Raw genomic sequence first — 5,456 nt, 5'->3', positions numbered from 1 at the left:
GAGACGTCATACTGAAGAAGCTGGATGGATGCTGAAAGAGAGTAAGACCTTCTACCAGGTGGGTTGACATGGTGACTGCAGCAATGGTTTTCTTGGGTGTGTCAGAGATTGTGAAAATGGCTAAGATAGGAAAGGATTAAGATCTGTTTTTCATAGATTCACTGTGATTCATACTGTACTTGACAACATTTAACAACACCACAAGTGGCTAGTAGTATCTTTGGTATTTAGAGAAAAAATTATTTAATAATTATCTATTGCTGCCTTCCTAATTAACTTATTTTTAATTGATCATGTATTGGCTTAAAGATCTTTGCTGCAATACATTTTTTATTCATTAAAACTTCTCATATCTATTAATATGTAAAAGGAAAACATTTTAACTTATTTTTGGTAATGTACAATTATTAGAGGAGAAACAAAATTTTTATTCAATAATTTTTATTAATTTTAATTCCTGAAGCCTCAATAGTTTTAAGAAAAGGAAAACAAACGTTATGAATGTTATAAACATGTATGGTTATGAGTATTTCACTGAATAAATATATTAGCCTCTTGCTTTGCAAGTTGTGAAATAGTTTGCTTTTATTTTTATTATTTGCAAAGCAGCCATAAATGCAATTGAAAGCCTTTTGTTCCTATGAGATATAGACATATTGACATAAGGGAAAAGAGAATGGGAGTTATTCCAGTTTATCTATGTTTAAATTATCACAAAAATATTCAATGAAACATTAGTTATTCTTTATGACACAAAGTTTCTAGTGGCAATCTTGATATCTACCCAAATTTACCATACACCTTCTCCAGAGATTTGTTAAACAGCAGCACACAGAAAAGAGGAAATTTGTAAACATGACTGAAGGAAGAATATTTGTGGAGATAAAAATGTTATATCCTTTCAGGAAATATATTTTGGTGTGATTTTCATGCATAACAGCAATTTCATGCCAAATGTAAATGGCAATCCTTCCGGAAGCTTACCAGAGTTTTAAATAACATCTTTTTACAACAACATATATGATTTCAAAAATTTTTTTTTGTTTAGAAAAGAAAAATATAGAATAGTAGCTTCAAGCTTTATGGGCTTGCTCTACAAAAGTGTGCAAACACACATATACACTCATCAACTGAGCTTTGAAGCTGATACTTGAGGTCAAACCCATCGGTTACACTTACTTCTTTGTAACATCAGAAGACATAATTAAAGAAGAAAGGAAGAAGAGTCATTTAGGATGACTGCATAAAGTTATCTCACTGGAGAAGTGTTTCAGTTGACAAAAGAAGAGAATGTGTTAGATATAATAACTGTAATAACCAATACTATGAAAAGCTTGTTTTGTTTTGTTTTTTATTAAAGACATGACAGCATAATGGGAAAGGCTCAAGAAGGGAAGAAAAACTGAGGTAAGGGAGAGAGAAAAATATCTGGAGTGATACAGTTGTTTGCTGTCTAACTCGTTGCAACTCATGATGAGTCCACATGTGTAGAGGAAAACTGCTCCTCGGAATTTTCAAGCTTGCAAGCTTTCAGAAACACATTATTGACTGGACCTGTCTTTTGAAGCACCACTCTATAGATTTCAAATATCAGTCATTTTACTAGTAGGCAATCCCTTAAACTTTTGTGCCATTCACATTTTTATCATTGTTATTAGGTATAATTGAGCTAGTATGACTAATAGAGACACAGACAGGACACATCCCTGACGTACACCCTTCCCAATTTTGAACCATGCAGTGTTGCCCTGCTCTGTTCTGAGGACTGCCTCTTGGTCCAAGTATAGGTTTCACATTAGCACGATTAAATGTTCTGGGATTCCCATTCTTCTCAGAGTCAGCCACAGTTTGTTATGATCCACGCAGTCAAATACCTTTGCATAATCAATGAAACACAGATAGACATTCTTCTGGTATTTTCTGCTTTCAGCTAAGATCCATCTAACATCTAACATCAGCTACAATATCTCTAGTACCACGACCCCTTCTAAACCCAGCCTGGACTTCTGGCAGTTCTCTGCTGATGTACTGTTCTAGTCTTTTTTGGATAATCTTCAGTAGAATCTTGCTTGCATGTGAAATCAATGATATTGTTCTGTAGTTTCCACACTCAGTTGGGTCGCCCTTCTTTGGAATGGGGATAAATATTGACCTCTTCCAGTCAGTTGGCCAAGTGGTTGTTCTCCAGATTTCTTGGCACAACTTGGTGAGCACATCCACGGCAGCATCTGTTTGCTGAAATATGTCAATTGGTATACCATCCATTCCTGGGGCCTTAATTTTTGCTATTTCCTTCAAAGCAGCTTGAACTTCTGCCTTCATCACCATAGGCTCTGGCTCAAATGCTATTTCATTAAATTCTTCTGTATCTGCCAATTCTCCGAGAGGCGGGCCTCTATGAGGAGAGGTGTGGTGTTAGGATTGGTGGACGATCTATCAACAATCTGCGTTATGCAGATGACACAACCTTGCTCGCTGAAAGTGAGGAGGACCTCATGCACTTGCTGCAGAGGGTCAAGGACTGCAGCCTTCAATATGGACTGAGGCTCAATGTCAAGAAGACAAAATTTCTCACCACTGGACCAATCGGTAGCATCAGGCTAGATGGCGAAGACATTGAGATTGTTCACAGCTTCAGTTTGCTCGGCTTGATGGTCAACACTCTTGGCACCAGTAGCCAAGAAATCAAAGAACGTATTGCTATGGGAAAGTCTGCGGTTAGGGACCTCTCCAAAATACTCAAGAGCAACAGTGTCTCTCTGGAGACTAAGGTCCGCCTGATACAGGCCATGGTTTTTGCAATCCCTTGTTATGCATCAGAGAGTTGGACAATGACTAGGGAGGATAGAAGGAGAATTGACGCCTTTGAGCTATGGTGCTGGAGAAGAGCATTGAATGTACCATGGACTGCCAAGAAAACAAACAGATTCATCGTAGAGAGGATTAAACCAGGCTGCTCCTTGGAGGCAAGGATTGTGGGGCTTCGTCTGACATACTTTGGACATGTTGTAAGGAGAGACAGGTCCTTGGAGAGGGGCATCACGCTTTGGAGGGTGGAGGGACGGCAGAAGAGGGGAAGACCCTCTATGAGGTGGAATGATTCAGTGACTGGGGTAATCGGGATGGGTGTGTCAGAGGCAATGAGATTGACACAGGATAGAGCACGGTTTAGGGCTGTTGTACATAGGGTCGCCTTGAGTTGCAGACGACTCGACAGCACATAACAACAAAACAACAATGACTCATAGAGAACCCAAGTGTCATCCTCATCTTCTTTGGCATCCTTGAACCCATTGCTGTAGTCATTGTGTCAATACATCTGCTTGTTGGTCTTCTCTTTTGCTGACTCTTTGTCTTCCCATGCATTTTGTTGTCTTCCAAGGAATAGCCTGTCCTGGGAAAATATGCAAAGTATAAGAGATGAAACTGCCAACCGTGTATATTATTTGCTTGGATAGTACAGTATCACATATTTAATAGCGAAGATACTAGGTTTCTTTATTATATCATGGTTTCTGTGGGCTATGCATCTCAGCATATCTTGGCTTCATCTTTATCTTAGAATCTCATATGGACAAATTCAAGACCTTGACCTGGTCTTTTCTAAAGGCCCATATCCTTTTTACAAGTCTGTATGAATGTTGGAATAATTCTGTTTCTGGCAACTGTAGTCCCAGGTATATCTTTTATTGCCTGTCAATCTGAATTTAGTCTTTCTTCTTGAAGACTACTCATAATTTCTTTCCATGTATTTCCGTCTTCCCACAACATAATAGCTTATCTGTGGAAAGACAACAGATTTCTCATTATTTTTCTTTCTTTAAAAAAATTTTACTCTAGTTTATTTATAAAATTCAAACACATTGTTTTAAAGAACAGATTCTTTCAATTTCCCTCACTCTCCACCCATCAAATTGTACAACCCCATGATTAGTCTTCCCTCCCCTGCACATTCTCTTCCTTCTGTTTCCCACCTCTACCACCCCTCTTGGATCCTTATACTAATTCCACAATAATGGTTTTATAGAATATTTGTCCTTGTGGGACTGAGTTAGTTCACTCAGAATAATGCACTCCAGTGCCTCCTAAGTTAAGGAATAACAAAAAAAATCATTGTTCTTGCATGTTGCATAGTATTCCATTGTGTCAATGTACCATAATATCTCAATCCATTCATTTGTGGTTGGACATCTGGCCTGTTTCCATGTTCTTTTGATAGAAACTAATGCTGCTATGAACATTGGTGTACAAATGTCAGTTTGTGCCTCATTTCTCATTTTCTCAGGGTATATTCCAAGTAATGGAATAGCTGGGTTATATGGAATATATATATTCATGAATGCATATAATCACTGCTGTAACTGTACTAACACTACTGACACATTCTATCTATTGAATCAAGATGCAGATTCTATTCATATTAAGAGGAGCATACTAACCCAAAGAAAGGTTCTGAACCACTGAGGGAGACGTTTACCTTAGAATAGGTCCTCTGAAGGTTTCCTTAAGCAATAAGAAGGGAAGATATCTAAGAAAATGGGAATCAAAGTTGGTTACTGAAAATTCACCCAAAGCAGCAGGAGAAGATGTAAAATTTTGATATAGTTCCAGATAGTCAAGATTCTAGTGACTTGTAGAGAAAGAAAGTAATGACATAAAATGAGAATTAGAAAGGGGGAAAAAACCCACAAAAACATTAAGAAGCAGTCATAAAAAAAAAATGAACAAACGAGAAAGAAGTTGAATTATTTATAAGAAAAGAGGAATGATCGATTTCTCGCACGAATTATGTGCATCTTGCTCCAGTGTAATATATTTGTATACAAATCAACACTGCTTTAAGGTCAGTTAAAGCTCAGAATGATCCTCCATGAGGATTCCAAAGTTATAAATCTTTATGGAGAGAGAGAAGACTTCTTATCTCTTCCATAGGATTGTGTTGGTAAATTTGAACCACTTGCCTTTTGATTATCAGCTAATATATTATACATCAAGCTATAACAAGCAAAGTCTTTGGATGAAAGCAGAGAATACCCAAAGACAATCTATGTTTTATTGACTATTTAAAGAATGTGTGGATCATAATAAATGATATCTAATATTGAGAAGAATGAGAATCCCAGAACACTTAATTGTGTTCATATAAAACTTTTTTTTTTAATTGAGAACAAATATTTATCTTTTCCAGTCATTTGGCCAGATAGTTGTCTTCCAAATTTCTTGACACAACTTGGTGAACACACCTAGGGCAGTGTCTTTCTGTTGAAATATACAATTGGTATGCCATCAATGTCTAGGGCCTTATTTTTCGACAATTCCTTCAGAGCAATTTGAATTTCCTCCTTTATCACCATAGACTCTAGATAATACTGTTTCCAGAAATTATTCTTGATATTGAGCTTCAATCAATATTGAAGGCTGTATAGTCCTAGACTTTCTGAATCAAATGCTCAGGT

This window comes from Elephantulus edwardii, unplaced genomic scaffold (genome assembly GCF_000299155.1).
Source record: "Elephantulus edwardii isolate Elephantulus edwardi_28Jun2011 unplaced genomic scaffold, EleEdw1.0 scaffold00142, whole genome shotgun sequence".
In the NCBI taxonomy this organism is placed as follows: domain Eukaryota; kingdom Metazoa; phylum Chordata; class Mammalia; order Macroscelidea; family Macroscelididae; genus Elephantulus; species Elephantulus edwardii.
This window is presented reverse-complemented; position numbering follows the sequence as displayed.